General features: G+C 51.1%; 1 protein-coding gene across 1 annotated transcript in view; it reads left to right on the top strand.

The window, feature by feature from the left end:
- Window positions 1-17,353, top strand: part of Dennd1a (DENN domain containing 1A) — a 1,920,886-nt gene that overhangs the window by 506,290 nt on the left and 1,397,243 nt on the right.

The following is a 17,353-nucleotide window of genomic DNA, read 5'->3' as shown; positions in this document are numbered from 1 at the left end:
GGCAGGAGCCAGGGTCTAATGGTCTTTGTCCGGGGTGGTTCCAGTGGCACACATGGGCTCAGGACCTGTTCTTGTCATCCACTCTGACTTTCTTGACAGCTCTTGGTCTCTGCTGGGATGTAAGTACACTGGGATCCTGGAGACTTTGGGCTGTAGGGAAAGGGTGACTCCCTCTTCTTTCCTGCCCAGCCCTCACTTCAACCCCACATTCAGTAGTTATCTTTGTTCAGTGAGATGTAGCCCCTTAGGAGCTGAGCACTCTGAGATCCAAGATACAGCAGTAGCCAGCAGCTCTCAGCTAGAGTCCATTTCTTCCTTTCCTGCTGTCATGCCTATGTCCATTGCTTTATATGTACACTCATGTGTCCATTCATTCAGTGGACATCTTTAAAAACATGCTAGGCACACACTCAACAGCCTTCGGAGAGAGTTCCCATGGTGAGTTGTCTATTGATTTACATTTACCCAAAATGAAATTTCCTTCCTAAGGTTTCCTAGCCCCTTAAGGGCATTTCTTGGCATTTGGATATGCTCTTCAGGAGATTTCCAGGGAAACGGTCTGTGTTTTTCAGTCACCCTTCACTGATTCAAATGAGATTAAAGGCTGGGGAGATGGCTCAGTCAGTATTAGGACCTGAGTTTAGATCCACAACACCCACATAAAGTCTGGCTGTGGTAGAGCATATCTGTAACTACAGCACTGGGAGGATAGAGCATACTGAGCAGCCGGTGAGCTGTGGGTCAGTGAGAGACCATCTCAAAATGATAAGGTGGAGAGCAATAGGGAAGACGTCTGATGTCAGCTTCTGGACTCCACACATGCACACACGCCTACACACACACATGCACACATACACACTCAAAAATGAAAAACAATATAATTAGCTGGTCTTTCTCTCCAGGAAGCATCAGCCCCTCCTGTTACTATTATTCTAAGAAGCATTAGCTCCTCCCCCATTGTTTTTTCTAAGAAGCATTAGTTCCTCCCATTATTCAAGGCAGGAGATGCCTCCTTTAGATGCTAGTCAGCAGACATTCACCTGGGGACCAAGATCCATCCCTGAGTCCCGGTATTCTAGCCCTTTCCCCTTTGGGGGTTGGGGGAACACAGTTGGAAAGTAGCAGGGCCCTTTCCGCTCACTAAGTGGCTGAGAGTACAGAGGGATGTCCCCTGTGTATACCCCTGGTTCCTCTTCATGGTGCAGTAGTAGGGCTACCTTACAAGTCCTGAGGTTAGGAACTTGCAGGTAGCTAGCAGTGGACCTAAAGGGCTCTGTCCTGATCACCTGCCCTCCAAGCTCTCTGGACTTCGTGGCTTGTCTCTGCATGCAGATTCCACTGGCTGTACCCTGTTATTTAAGTTACCTTGTACTAAAGAAGAACCCAGATTCAGCCACCAGGGGACCATAAGCCTGCTCACCTCTCCCGCCATATCTGCATGAAGTCTGTCTTTGTAAGAAAATTTGTCAGAATACTGTGGTAGCCTTAGAGACAGCTTAGAGGTCAGGGAAGAGTCCCATTACTACTACTACTTTGATTGAGCTACACATAAATATTTGTGTTAGCCAGGCATTAGTGGCACACATCTTTAATCCCAGCACTCGGGAGGCAGAGGCAGGCGGATCTCTGTGAGTTTGAGACCAGCCTGGTCTACAGAGTGAGTTCCAGGGCAGCCAGTGCTATGCAGAGAAGCCCTGTCTGTCTGTCCTGTCCTGTCTGTCTGTCTGTCTGTCTGTCTGTCTGTCTGTCTGTCTGTCTATCTATCTATCTATCTATCTATCTATATATATATATATAGAGAGAGAGAGAGAGTAGAGTACCCTCCAGGCTTTGCATAGCTATATTTTTGGAGTTCCTTGGTCTGTGGTATCCAACTGTAGGACTTGCCACTTGTGTCTTGATAACCTCTATCATCTGTGACTATAGCATGGGGGGTGGTCTTCTTTTGTATTTAAATTAAAAACAATTTTCCATACTAATCCCAGTTCCCTCTCCCTCCATCTTCCCACTCCTTCACTAGTCTCCCCATATCACCCCCCATCCATGCCTCAGAAAGGGTGAGGCTGCCCGTGGGGGATTATCAAAGTCTGTCACATCATTTGGGGCAGGACCAAGGCCCTCCCCATATCTAGGCTGAGAGAGTATCCCTCCATAGGGAATGGGCTCCCAAAACCCATTCGTGCACTAGGGGTAAACACTAGAGAGGAGAGTTTTCTTAACCCTGCCCCTATACTATATGTTTACATGTTGTTGCCAAAATTTCATTCATAGGAAAAATACCAGGTAATAACACCTGCTCACTTAGCTTTCTCTTATTTTGTATCACTATAAGAAATGGAGTCAACATTACCTACCATTCACTGAGAACCGTATACGAGGCACTTTACATGTGACATTTCATTGCACCCTCACGAGAAGTTGGGAGGCTGAGGACATGCGCTTTGTTTTATAGAAATGGCTGAAAGTTCAAGAGTCTGACCCTGCCCTCGAGTCTACCTCTTGATGACCAAGCCAGAACACCTGTCAGCACTGTAGGATGATGTCTGTCCTCTGTCAGATTGAACAGGAACCACACTGACTCATTCCTTCTGCCAGAACCGCACCCCTAGCTCCTGGGCAGCCAGCAGCATTGGAAATTCTCCAGATAGGGAAAGCTGCAGGTGCACAGGCTGGAGAGGCCATCTGCACCAAGTGAAGCCCACACTGCTGAGGGAAAGCAACGTGTGATTGCATCTGTCTCAAGTGTGCTCCATGGCCCCTGCACCAAGGCCCCAGAAGATGAAAATAGATCCGAAACATTTGCTGAGGACCATGCCCAAAGCCTACATCTCAGAACACTTAGCACTTGCTCCCTTCATTGGCAGAAGACAAGCTGCTCTAGCACTATGGATATGCCTCACATTCCTTGGTGCTGAATGAAACAGCCAAGCCCTTCAAGACCTTCCTTTCCCTCCTACACAGCCCAGAGCTACCAGGGATGGAGCCAAGTGTTTGAACAGAGGCCTGATGCACAAGATGGGTGGGTTTCCCCCAGGTGGCATCCCAGCCCACCACCACCGAGGTTCCAGGGCTTCTCTACCGTATGCTTTTAACACCATGCCTGAAAGTATCCAGAGGAGCCACAGTCACATCCTAAATTAGGGGACACATGGCCTCTCCTCCCTCCTCACCTCTTGAGCAACTGCCACTCAGTCCTCCAACACCTAATGTTCTCCCAAGACCATGAGTTTGCTTCCTGTGCCCCAGTTCCCAGTGTGAATCTGCACTGTTAAAATTCCTCTGGATACCTCATACACACAGGCACATGTTTATGGAAATGTGCATATAGACACACACACACACACACACACACACGCACGCACGCACGCACGCACGCACGCACGCACGCACGCACGCACGCGCGCGCTCTGAGCTTTTCCAGGGCAAGAGTTGCATATTCTTCAACTCTGACCTAGACTCCCAAACCGGTATTTATCCAGCCTTCTACTCAAAGGCGTTTCCTGAATGGAGGACCACAGGAATGAATCGGTAAAGGCAGATGCTGCTGTTCACAGTCCACTAGTCCTGGCAATCAAGCAGGTGCCAATAAATAACCACAAACCCCGATGAGTACCTACTGTCTGCCTCACATGGAATATGACTGCTGGCACCCCGCCTTCTCTGACCCTGGAAGAGCTAGGAGCTGCCACCAGCCCAGGAGCAAGTCTCCAGGATGCCAGCTGGGCCTGGGCCCCAGGGGGCAGGGGCAGCTGTCTTGGTGCTAACCCTGGCATGCTGCCAGTACACACTGCCTGAGCAACCAAACACCTTCGCAGAAGGTCACAGACCCAATTAGCAGAGTAAGAAGCCCCTGGCCTGACTTCCTGCCTTCCCCAGTGGATTCTGGGTGGTAGAGACAAAGAGAAGCTGGAAGCCAGGTAAGGCGCTGGAGCCAGGACTAGAAAAGCAAGAACCAACAGGAGCCCTCATCCAAGAGTGTCCAAACTGGGTGTGTCTCTCCTTCCACTGACAACAGAGAACTCCCTCAGGCTGATGGTGACAAATGGCAACAATAACCCTTGTTTGCTTCAGTGGCTATTCACATGAATGAGTGCAAAGGTCCGGCAGAAGCCAAGGACAGCTGCACCCACACATCTGAACCCTCTTCACACATACAGGAAGGGTGGTTCTCGTGCACTATCACCACACGGAGTTTATGGAAAGCCCCAGAAGTCACCCTTTCAGTTATTGCTAAAGATGCTCCCAGCTTTCCTGAGACCCCAGCCTCTTACACACTCCATGCCACCCTTGCTTCATAGCTTGTGTTCCCAGCCACTCACACATCTTGGCTTATCTCCTTGAGCCCAGCCAGGACAAAGTGAGCCCCTCTCCAACAAAAGGCCCCTGGGCCTCTAGCAATGGAACAACTTGCCCTGAAGCTGAGTCACACTTCTAGGTCTGTCATGAGTACTGCCCCTTCTCCTGACACTGCTGCCATGACCTTCATGGACCTTCAGGCAGTGGCTGACCTGAGTGAGGGTATGTCTTTCAGACTCCCCACCTCCACCTTCCCTCCAGCACAGAGCCCAGAGAGTGGAATGTCTTCTTATGTGTGTGTCCACCTGGTAACTTGGGAAGCACTTCTCAGGCCGTGCTTGGACCACAAGTCTGGACCTACAATATGGGCATTAGAGTTGTATTGAATGAAGGGATGGCCACACAGGTTGAAGAATAACTTAGTGGGTGCATTAGTGGAGACTGGAAAATAAGAGAGATTGGCTACTTTCCTGCTCCTGATAGTAGCCCAACTCCTGGCCAGACAGCAGCTCAGCCTACCCAAGCCATCAGTCCTTATGCTGTTCTAGGTCCCCGCCCCCACTCCCAGGTCCAGCCTCTCCTGAACACCTGTCCTTGCTGCTTTTCAGAGGTACCTCTGGCCATTAAGCCACCCTTGCTCTGCTCACAATGATAGTGTGAAGTCTATACCATTGTCCAGGGAGCCTCAGCCAAGAGTCTGTGAGCCAAGGGTATCCCTGACCCCAAGTGTCTCCTGGCAGAGACAGTCTCCAAGGGAGTGGACAGCAGGAACCATCACTGACAGCAGATACCCCTTGTTCTGATGGTGGCTGGTAACAGCAATGGCCCTTATTCTTCCGCAGATATTCATGTAACTGTACAAAGGCCCCTTTCTGTGCAGCTAGTTCCTGTGTCAGCCTTCAGTCGCTCCCTCAGCACAATGGTCCTTACTCTGGCTCTTGGGAGCAGCTCCAGGCCAGCTCCCAGACATAGCACACCTTGCTTTCAGAGTCCCATGTGACTGAGAACTGGCCCTGTGTCCTGGGATTGGAAAGATGTGGCAACTCTAAGAAGTCTGGCTGGCTGGGTGACACCATGTGCTGAGACACAGCTAGCAGAGGACCAGTCACTTGGAAGGAAGCAACCCCCTCTTCATCCCTGACCAGGGTACAAGGGCCTGGCATCAACCTGTGAAGGAACAAGCATTGGACAGCAGCTGAGGTTCAGAGCTTGCTAGGCACCATACAAAGCCCTTGAAGAATACTTCTCTGCTCACACTGGAAGGCAGCAGCATCTCCATTTGCACAAAACTCAAGGTCCAAGAAGGTAAAGTGACTTTGCCAAGGTGTCTGGAAAGAAAGGGAAGGGAGGCAGAAAGTGCACAGAGTGGCCTTCTCTGGAGCCTTTCTATACATGTTACCCCACCAGGGCTGTGTCAGCAAGGGACAAAAGTAGCCAGGCCATTGACAAAGTGAAGACCCTTTGTGCTGGAGTGAAATGATTCTTCTGAAACGATCACGGCATCCCTTCATTACCTCAGGAGACCAAGGCCTGGCTGATTTCCTCCCATCTTTATCTCAAGTGCATTTAAATGTCAATTAAATCTGAAACATCTACATTTGTCAGCACTTCATTTTGGACCAGCGTGACGTGCGGCTGATTTGTCCATGCGATGTGACACATAAAAAACTGGAGATGTAGATCTTCCTCATTAAAAAATAAGCCAGCATGATCCTAGAGCAGCAGAGAGCACAGAGCACATCCTGGCTTCCTGACGCCGTGTCTCTGACATGGTATTTAAAAAGGAACAGCCTCGCCTGTCACCACTGTCACACACTCTCGCTAACCAGCGACACGTTAAACCAAACATTAGAAAGGGCTCAGGAGTCATCCACATGGGAACTCCACTGCAGGGTGGTGGACGAGGCAGGGGCAGCAGGGGGATGATAGGTCCAAGCCATGATAGACAGAGCCTTTCTCTCATGCCGTGACATCACAGTCTTTGCTAGGTAGCCAAGTTCAGCGAGGCCTGCCTTTTCCCAGACAGCCCCTTTGTGTGTAATAAAATCCAGGCAAATGGTGGGGGGCAGACTGCAGGGTAGTAGCTGAATTGGGTTAATGAGGGAAGAGGTACATTTTTTTTTTTATATTCTGCCTTAAGCTAATAAAAAATTTAAACTTGGACGTTTTCGATGCTTCATCCTTTATCCCTGACAAATATCTGACTGTATCTTTCATGGGAGAACATGAGCAGCTGAATTTAAATAAGATTATTTTGAAACCTCACCTTTCATTAAAAGTGGAAGGGGACACTCCCTACCTCTCATTTCATTGTTTCAGCCCCAGGAAACAGGTGGCAGGCCCCTGTGTTGTTTAGAGACTGGGTAAATCCAGATTCCATTTCAGCCCCACCTTCAGTTGCTGTGTGACCCCAGGCAAGAGTCTCTCCCTCTCTGAGCTTTGTCTTCTCTTGAAGAATTATTGAGAAACTGTGTGGACTATATGTGAGTTCTTTGATGATTTATATTGTCATCCATGTGGCCTGGACATGACAAAGCTATGATTGACCAAATCACATGGCACATTTCACCCCAGTACCCAGTCACTCAAGAAGCAATGGTGTACTCTGAACATCGGAGCCTGGCCTGGCCTACAGAGCTAGCTGGACGAAGCTGGCTTGTAGGCCGAAAAGTAGGGCTCCCTCTCATGCATTCATAGCATGTGGGAGGCCCTGGGTGTCAGCACTCTGCACTGTAAGGCTTTAATGACACCAAAGTCCTGCCCAGCACAAAGGCTTTCTGTGGATGTGACAAATTTAGTGATGGTCAGCCACCACGTGATCTGTGCCAGGGAAGGGGCCCATACTTTACATGATTGTCAGAAAGACATTCACAGTGCATCTGAGGGTCATCAAGCACTTGGTTCTATGTGACCCCAGTTAAGGGCTTATATTCTCGGTGTCTGTTCAGAGTTAGTGCTGTGACCCTCAGGGCAGTCTGAGCTAGAACCCCTGAGTTGCTTCCTAGCTTGGTTCTTTGCTCACTTCTCTGTCCTTCATCAGCAGTCTCCTGTGCCTGGCCAGCACTAGCTCTGCTTATGCAAGGCAGGAAGTAGCCCTTGAGTAGACAGGTGCTCAGACAAATGGGGAGGGGGCTAGATAAATGGACTCTATAAGGTTCCTGTGCTGGTTCAGCATACTAGGTTGCTGTGCTCAGAGCCACTCCAGGTAACATTACCTCCAGGATGGGGATCACAGCACTGCCCACTCCAGGGTCCTTTCAGTTGTATCTCAATGCTTCTGCCCTTGGTCCCATATACTACATGTGTAAGCACCTCAGAGGGCAGGTAGGAACCCCCAAAGAAGGGGCACATCCACCAGGGCCCTAAAGTGATGAGAAGATCTGTTTGGGGTGTTAGGTGCTCCAGGAGAAGTGGGGGATCTCTAGCAGCCAGCTCTCATTCCTTCAACCACTAATGTGGGTGAACAGCAGCAAAGGCCAGAGCCCTGGCCTTGAGCTCAGTCAGGAACAGAATTGCAGATTACCTGTGATCTACGATGTGCCAAGACCCACAGCCAGGGAAGAGCTGGGAACTCCTGACATTTGGGATGACATTCAGGTCAGGTCTCTAAGATGGAAGAGCAGTCGGTGTGCTGAGGATAGACAAAGTGTGACTGCTTGGAGATGGTTCTCCAGCTAAAGTGGGGGAGGGGTGGGAAGGGACCTCAGGGCATCCTGCAACCCACCCATACCCAGCATGTACCTCAAGCTGCCCAGAGTGGAATGAAATTGCTAGGCTTGCTGTTCCATGCCAGCTGGAAGTCACCCCATGCTAGAAAGCAGGAGTAAGAGACAGACAGACAGACAGACAGACAGACAGACAGACAGACAGACAGACAGACAGACCGACCAACCAGGGGCAATAGAGTGAGCAGGCATCCCTGGCAAGTGAGTATTTCTCCTCACCCATTTTGCGATGGGTTAACTCATCTCTTCTACTCAGCCTCATTGCTGTGAAATCAGCAGGGACCTAGTCTTGTGCCAGATCATGAGAGGTGGGTTCTTCATCCAGAGCCTCCTGCCGCCAGCATGCTTCTGCAGCTGTGGAAGAGCTGATGTGTCTCATCCTAGGTACCCAGATGGCCTGGGAGTGGAGGCCAGCAGAATCCTGTAGCCCTGCCACCTCCTTGTGTGTGACCCTGGGCTAGTAGCCTCCCCAGGAAGCACAACCTCCACTGAAATTTGAGAATAAAACTAATGGCCAGGCTATAGGGACAAGGAAGGAAATGAGGACACGCAGCTGGGAGTACTGAGGCTGTGGATGGCTCTGGGAGCCATCTGGGGTAATAACAGGTTAGTTCTAGCAATGGAGTCACAGCACTGGCCACCCCAGCCTTCTACTCAGGCCTCAGTGTGCTTGTTTCGAATGTGTTGCCCTCTCCTAAGTAAAACCTGAAAGTAATTCCAGCATAGAGAATGCAGGAAGGCTGCTGTGATGCACTGTGTCTCCTGCCTGTCTCCCCAAACCTTGGGACTCTTCACAATGAGCCTAGCCACTGATAGGGCAGAGTTAGTTGCCGTAGCATCCATGGTAGGACCAGGATTTGAACGCACCACAGTTTGGGCTCTCCTCTACTGAGCCTATAGCCTTTCATGGGCATTGCTGTTCCATACATAATTGCTAGGAGCCAGGTGCAAACTCTGGGCTCTGTGTGTGTGTGTTTATAGAGCCAGAGCACAGGTAGCTGACGAGGGAGATACATTTTTTATAACAATGAATATTTAATTTCCACATCACAGATGAAAAAGACTCTCTGAAGAAGCATGTGAGGGAGACTCAGAGAGGGCAGCTGATCAGAAACGGGTCTTCTCAGGGGCTGCTTCCACATAGCTCACTTTTCCTGTAACTTTCCCACTATTATTGATGTAGAGATATAGAGAAAGAAAAGGAAGCAAGAAGTGGGGTCACCCACAATCCCACCAGCCATTACTGGAATTTAAGCACTTCTTTTTCATTCTTTCTCTTGTGTGATTTTCCGAGAGTAACTTAGGGGGAACCAGTCCCAGATGCCAAAACCCAGCGTTTCCATGCCCTATCTGTGAAATGGTTGCAAAAAACCCTACATACTCTCCTATATTCTTTAAACCACCTCTGGGTTCTTTTCATAGCTAGTTGGTATACATGTTAATGTAGATAGCTATTGAGCTGTATTGGGGGAATGCCATAATGACAGGGAAATGGACTGCACATGCTCAGTACATTTTTTTCAAACATTTTCTTTGTTGTTTTTCAAGACAGGGTTTCTCTGTGTGGCCTTGGCTGTCCTGGAACTCACTATGTAGACCAAGCTGGCCTCAAAAATCACAGAGATCCACCTGCCTCTGCCTCGTGAGTGCTGGGATTAAAAGTATTAAAGATTTAATTAAAGTATTAAAGGTGTTAAATGCCCACATATTTTCAGCTCACACACAGCTGATTGAATCTGTAGAGATGGAGCCTACAGGTTTGGGACAGCCAACCATAATAATAGCAACTGTGTCATGGTTTCAAATTCTCTTCGTTGACATTACATGTCATGGGAAGGGAACGTTCAGCCAGCAGTAGTACCTGGGTCTACTTGCTGGAAGTGTTTCGGTGCTTTAAACAGAGAGCAGTGAGCATCTCTAGGCATGAGTCATTGTTCAGTTAGGATTAGCCTACTGGAAGTGAATAATCAGGCCAGACATGCCTTGATGAGAGTTCCAGGCTCACAACATACATAGCCCAGCCAGCCTCCTGATTCCAGTAGCCTGGGCCTTCTCCCAACCATGTGCTCTCATGGTGCCCTAACTGCCTCTTCTTTCTCTCTTGTCCAGCCTGGTAAAGCCCTTCCGACACTATGCTGTCTTTCTCTCTGAAGACTCCTCTGATGAGGAATGCCAACGGGAAGAGGCACCGAGCACCGGTTTCACTGAGAGCTTTCTCTTCTCTTCTCCCTTTGAATGGTCTCTTCCTTCTTCCAGCTCCTTGGGCTTAATCTGGTGACACTGTGGGTTCAGGGGGGAGCATGGGGGACTGGGGCTACTTGCTGCCACATGGAGAAGACTCCTGGGTGCCATCTTGTAGGGTATATGCCACAACTACAGGCCTTCTCTCAGGCTCCTATTGTGCCAGCCCCACAAGGCTGTGACAACAAAGGTGACAGGTGAAGTATCAATCCCCTTTCCTTACAATGGGAAAATGACCGGTTTAATGGGACTGGTGGCCACAGTAAGCCTGACTACAGATCCTCCATTTCTCAATGTACCTTAGAAAGCCATGGAGACAGGAAGGAAAAAGCCAACTGGAGTAAAGTGAAACATGTAATACTACCAGCATACCCACCGTGTGTGGTAACACACCCCTGCAACCTCAGCACGGGGGACTAAGGTAGAAGGACAGTGAGTTTGAGGCTAGCCTGGGCTGCATAGCAAGTTCCAAGCCAGTCTGAGCTATATACAAGACCCTGTCTCAGAGAAAAGAGTGTGTGTGTGTGTGTGTGTGTGTGTGTGTGTGTGTGTGTGTGTGTGTGTGTGTGTGTGTGTGTTACATGTTTTGGTCTACCTGGGTTTCTTAAGATTAATTTTATCTTAATTATGTTATAACCTAAGCGGCATATAAATTACATTTTTTAGAAGGAAAAGGTGGCTGGCCTTACATACAAATGTTCTTCCCAGGAGCCTCAGAGATGTGCCTTCCACCTACCAGAGTGCTAGCTGTTGGTCTCCCTACACCTCCACCCCTCCCACCTCTCTGTTCCCTAACCTTGTACCCAACATCAGGTCCTCTCCCTGTAGTTTCATCCTGGACTTTCTAAGTCCAAGGCTGCTCCCCCCACCCCATTCCTTTTGTGCTGCCAGACAACTGGGACCATGGCAGTGTCCCCTTAGTCCGAGGTACCTGAGCTGTATACACACCTGCTCAGTGTATTTATTCTCTTTGATCTTTTTCTTTTAAATGTTTGAAGAATCTGCTTCCCACAGCAGTCATGTCTGTGCCATCACAGAGCTAATGTGTCCGCTGGTGTAGCTATTACTAGTTAGTTAGGACAGAGAGAGCTATTGAAAGAACACATGCTCACCTGAGTGTCCACCTGAGTCAGGAAAAGCAGCCTGCTCGGGTCCCCCACACACACACACATACACCGTGACTGTCCAGGGTCTCTGAATTAAATGATTGACTGAGGCTTTTTACCTCTCTTACGGTGCTGGAATGGAACCCAGGTCCTCACATGCTGGAGACACAGGCAACCCAATGTGTCCTTATTTAAGTGATGGTTAAATTCTCCTTTTTAGCCTGGGCTTAGAGTCAGTGTTTAAAGAGAGCCATTCCATCCTAATTCACAACACAAAGGGTTAAAAACAGCTGTTTTCTTGTGTTTATCCCTTCCTTTGTGCTCAGATTAGATGAAAGGTCAGAGTTCCTTGGTCAGAGTGAGGCAAGGACTTTGGAGACTCTCGAATTTGGCTTCCATTCCACCCCTTTCTGGGTGCTGTGAAGCAGGGTGAGTTACTAAACTTCTCCAAGCTTCAATTTCCTCATCTGTAAAGTAGGGTGTAAGTCCCAGTTAGCAAAGTATGCTAGATGGTGCTGGGACCACCTCCTTTCCAATTGTTCTGTGGCCATAGTGTCAGCCTGCTTATGACCAGCAGGTGGAGCCCTCCACCCACTTCACCAGCTCCAGCCAGCCTGACCCTAGAAGGGAGGCACTGCACTGGCCAGCCCCTACTGGAGGTCAGGGCAGGTGCTGCCTCCCCACAGATCTGTGGTGCCCTGAGTCTCAGTGGGAAAGCAAAAGGAACCAGCTGTTACTTAGACCCAATTCACCCAACTCACGTTGAGTAATGTGCGGACACACTCAACGCACAGAGTGCAGGTGGCAGCCACGCACTAGATCAGCTGAGGTTCATAACCGAGGAACTCATGGCAAAAGATAGAACCAGGGCTTCTGGCTAGCCATGGTCTAGACCTGACTCTGAGGCTAAGGTTGGAAGCAGATGCCTACAAATGCCCCTTCAATCGTCCCCCGTTTGTATGTGTTACCTACAAAGACCTTGGGCCCTGGGACACTTCAGGATCCCCTCAGAGCAAGAGCCACAGCATCCTGCCCAGGGAATTGGGCTGAAGACCCAATCCAGCCCCCAAAGAACTGCAAAACAGTGGTCCTGGGCCCTGGGCATTCTTAGGGGATAGGACCATTTGCTGCTCCCGTAGATGCCCTGGAGGGAAACCCAGCTGTCTTTGTCTCCTCCCAGGCCACAGCCATACCGGACATTGAAAGAATCAGATAGTGCAGAAGGTGATGAGACCGAGAGCCCAGAGCAGCTTGTGCAGGAACCCCGGGGACCTATCCCTGCCCCACCTGACCAAGCTGCCAGCATCGACCTTCTAGAAGATGTCTTCAGCAGCCTAGACATGGAAGCATCACTGCAGCCACTGGGCCAAGCCAAGAGCTTGGAGGACCTCCGGGCCCCCAAAGACTTGCGGGAACAGCCAGGGAGCTTCGACTACCAGGTATGGTGGGAGTAGAGCAGAGTAATTGATGGGGTGCCTCCTGCTCATGAGGTAGGTTCTCCACGTCACAGGGAGACACCACTCCATTACCCCACCCCACCCATCTTAAGTCAGTACTCCAACCCACCCCATTGCAAGCACACATTATGCTACAAGCTATCACGGGGGAGGGGCGAGAAGATGCTCGCACAGCAGGGGGCGTCTGCCGGCCTCTGTTCTTATCTCATAGGTTGGGCTGCTGCTACAGGGCTCGTTGAATCAAACTGGGCTCTGGATTGGTTCTCCCAGGATGACTACCAGTCACCTCCCCTCTCTGGGATTCACAGAGTATCCCACCTGCTGGGAATGAAGCAGCTTAGGTCTGGAGAAGTGGTTGTCCAGGTCAAATGGCCTAAGTGGCAGGTGGAGTCAGGACTCACACCCAGTCTCCTTTCCTCTGGTCTGTGTGCCTTCAACCCGGCCTGGAGCCACACTTGCCCTTTGGAAAGTGATCAATGATACCACGATCTCCAAACAGCAAAAATACCCAAGCCACCTGACTCTGAGGCTAAGGTTGGAAGCAGATGCCTACGAATGCCCCCTTCGATCGTGCCCCGTTTGTATGTGTTACCTACAAAGACCTTGGGCCCTGGGCGTCTGTTAGGTGGCCCACAGACGGAGACATTTTCCTGAAACTACTTAGCAAGCATAGGCTTTTGTAAAAAGACAAGAGATTCTTCTGAATTCTTTTTGTGGGACAAGCCTGGGTCTCTGCAGGTGTCCTGGGTACCTGTAACTCCTCCCAGTCCCAGAAGCCATGTGCCTGGCATGCAGGAAAGGTTGGAAACTTTGTACAGTTGCCTGGGTCAGCCAGTGCTCATCACTCCCTCCCTCCTTCCCCACAGAGACTGGACCTGTGCAGAAGTGAGAGGGGCCTTAGCATGGCTGCCACTTTGAAACTCGCTCATCCATATACTAAGCTCTGGAGTCTGGGTCAGGACGACATGGCCATCCCCAGCAAACCCTCCATCACCTCCCCTGAGAAGCCCTCAGCTCTGTTTGGTACTTCCCCAGCCCTGCCTCACAGACCCCAAAACCAGAATGGCATCCTGAGCCCCAGCATCAAGGAGGAGGCTCCCATCCAAACTCCAGGCAGCATCACCATTCCCCGGCCACAAGGCAGAAAGACCCCTGAGCTGGGAATTGTGCCTCCACCACCCACTGCCCGCCTGACCAAGCTCCAGGCTGCTGGTGGCCCATTTGGTGACTTCTCTTCAGAGCAGCTACAGCTGGACCGGCAAAGACAAGCTGCCCTGAGCTCAGCCCTACTACCAGGGCTGCTCACCAATGCTGCCCCCCAAGGCCCCACAGAACTTCTGCAGCCACTCAGCCCAGCCCCAGGAGCTGCAGGCACAGGCAGTGATTCCCTGCTTGCCCTCCTGGACCCACTTAACACAGCCTGGTCAGGTAACAACATCCCACCACATCCTTCCACCCCCAGTGTGACTACCCCATTTACCCCCCAGTTCAGCTTCCCCCCCACAGTGACACCTACCCCTTTTGCACAGCCGCCACTCAATCCATTTGTCCCTTCTGTGCCAGTAGCACCACCCACTATGTCCCTGGGCTCTACACCAGCCAGGCCTTTTGGGACCCCTCCAGCATCCCTGGGGCCAGCATATGCACCGAGCATCCTATTGTCCGGTTCTGGCTTCTATACCCCTCACAGGTCTCAGCCCAACCTGTCTGCCCTCTCCATGCCCAACCTCTTTGGCCAGACCCCCATGGGTGCCCACAGTAGTCCCTTGCAGCCACTTGGTCCCCCAGCTGTTGCCCCCTCCAGGATCCGAACATTGCCTCTGGCCCGTTCAAGTGCCAGGGCTGCTGAGGCCAAGCAAGGGTTAGCCCTGAGGCCTGGTGAACCCCCACTGCTGCCTCCCAGACCCCCCCAGGGTCTAGAACCAGCCCTGCAGCCCTCTGCTCCCGCTCAGGCCAGAGACCCCTTTGAAGATTTGCTACAAAAAACCAAGCAAGATGTGTGCCCCAGCCCAGCCCCAGCTTCCACCTCCATAGAGCAGCTCCGCAGGCAGTGGGAGACCTTTGAGTGAGCAGGCCTGTGCCACCGTCCAGTACCGTGCCTCCCTATGTCCTGTTTCTGACCAGGTTCTACTGGGGCAAAGGGACTCTCTCTGCCCCCTCTCCTCCATAGCCCATCTCTGAGGACTGGCCCTGGAAATGGTACCATCCCAGAAGAGCCGCCTGCCACCCTTCTTGGCACCCTGTGTAGGGTTTGCACTAGAGGTCAGCTGGGCTAACCATACCCTGCCACCTTCCCTCCAGTAGCCCAGGGGCCAAGACACTCAAGGTGTCTCTCAAGCCCAGCTCTCCTTTGCCCAGCCCTGCCCTACCAGGCACATCAGTAACACCCGTGTGAGCACATCTTTGGGGGGCACAGGTGTTTGGGGGCTGAAGTGGCCATTCTTTGGTGGGCATCTCCAAACCTCTCTAGCAATATACTCTTTCCTAACCACCAAACCTGAGTTGTTCCTGGGGACCCAAGCTCCAAACCCAGCTCCAACCAGCCCTTCCAGGGCTTGGGAACACCAGCAACTCTGGTTTATAGGAGAAACCCAGAAATCTGAGTGGTAGGAACTACCTTCGGCTCTCTGCCACCCTCATACCTCTGGGCTTATGTCAATCAAAGCTTAGGCTCAGCCTCCTGCCACTTGGAGCTTTATGGGAAGAGCTTGGCAACAATGACCCAGATTCCAACTCAAAGGACAAAGGGGGAGGCACAACTGTTTGGGCTCCTAGGTTAGGACCAGGTGGGGCCTCAGGGCTCCCCAGACTCCCCATGGAGTGAATAAATGTGGCCGCTATGCCTGAGGCAAGTGGGAGCCTGGAAGCCAGCCCTCCCTGCTATCTCCAGCTTCTTGCCAGCACAGAGATTCCTGAGGCCAAGTCACCAAAGTTATAATGAAATGTTTTGTTGTTATTTCTTTGATCTCGCTTTTCCTTCTTACCTTACTGATTTGATGAATCTTGAAAATTGATTCCTTTCAATAAACCAAGGTGAAACACAGCCTAACCATTTAAGAAAACATCCATCAGAGGCATGCAGGAAATTGTGCGCATCTTATGTTATTTCTCATTTCCTATGTGGGAAGGGTCAGGCAGCCTATCCCAGGGGTTCTGACAGAGCAAGCGGGTAGGGTCAGTCCTTGGAGGGAACCCTATGTCTGAGAGGTTGCTCATTGGCCCCTGAGGATCTGTCTCAGAGGGGGGTGTCCTCAGCTGATGGAGAGCTGTGTTTCTCCTGGGTCATGGGGACCCTCCTGGCTTTCGTGTTCCTGAACAGGTCTCAGTTCCACTTTTTCCATCCCAGCAAATTCCAGCAGTGCCCCACCCCAGTGTGCCCGAGGGGTGTCAAGATGTGGAGCAGCCTGGGAATCAGCACACACCTATGATCCACTGGGGCCGGTGCACACATTGTCTTAGTCTGTCTAGTCGCTGGGTAGAATTTGTAAGCCCAGTGATGACTGTGTGTTCAATAAAACCTTGGGAAGAAAGCTGTGCTCCCAAGTCCTTCAAGGGAGGGGAAGCCTGAACAGGCCCTTGGCCATCCACACCAGCCACCCTGCTGAAGTAGAAGCCACTGCAATCCCCACCTATGCCCACTTGGGGCTGAATCACTTGCCCCTTCCCTCCTGGGGAGCGAACTGGGAATGGACAAGTGGGCAGGATGACTGGAAGGACCAAGCTCCACCCCTCCCCCAGATCTCAACAAGAACAGCCTCTACCACCAAGCAGGTACTTGTGTAGGCCACTCTGGTAATACTGAAGTGAAGGTGGAACATTTCATTGTTGGCGTTCCACAGGACACATCTTAGGAGCTGGTAACTGGAACAGTCCACCCAGGAACCCATTTCCTCTCCCCTCTCCCAAGGGACACAGAGACAGCAAGGGGCAAGTTGGTTCCATTACTACAGGGTAAGGACTAAGCAGGCCTATTTGCATCCAGGGTCTCATCAGAGCTTCTACTGAGTTCCCATTCCCCACAAGCCTGTGCCTTCTGGAGGTGACTGAAAGCTTGAGACATCCAGCTTCCTGTGTAAAAGTCACCTGGCATTTGCACATGAACCCCCAGTTAGGAGGCACTGGTCCAGTAAGCAAGAATGACATAGGACACATCTCCAAGTCAAAAGAGCTCTGGAAAGTCCAAAGGAGGCTAGAGCTGCAGACGGGTCCTCTGGGGGTGGGGTTAGAGGTCAAGTGCACTTGAGTGTGTGTACACACACAGGAGGTAATCGTGTAGCCTGCGTGACAGTGTAGTAGCTGCCGATGTCGTCTGCTGAGCACTACTGGGCACACAACTGAGGCCTTCCTTGGCATGCTTTCTCTCAATTAACGGCCATACACAAGCAACAGAACTGCAGGCCATAGGTCAGCCTGTGCTGCAGAACTGCAAGGTGGGAAGCTTGCAGGGCCAGGGACCAAGAACAGCACCTTCATTCTTCAGCCCTCTAGCCTCCTTACCAGGGTCCCAGAAGTCCCTTTGACTGTAGGC

Source organism: Cricetulus griseus, chromosome 6 (genome assembly GCF_003668045.3).
Source record: "Cricetulus griseus strain 17A/GY chromosome 6, alternate assembly CriGri-PICRH-1.0, whole genome shotgun sequence".
Taxonomy (NCBI): domain Eukaryota; kingdom Metazoa; phylum Chordata; class Mammalia; order Rodentia; family Cricetidae; genus Cricetulus; species Cricetulus griseus.
This window is presented reverse-complemented; position numbering and strand designations above follow the sequence as displayed.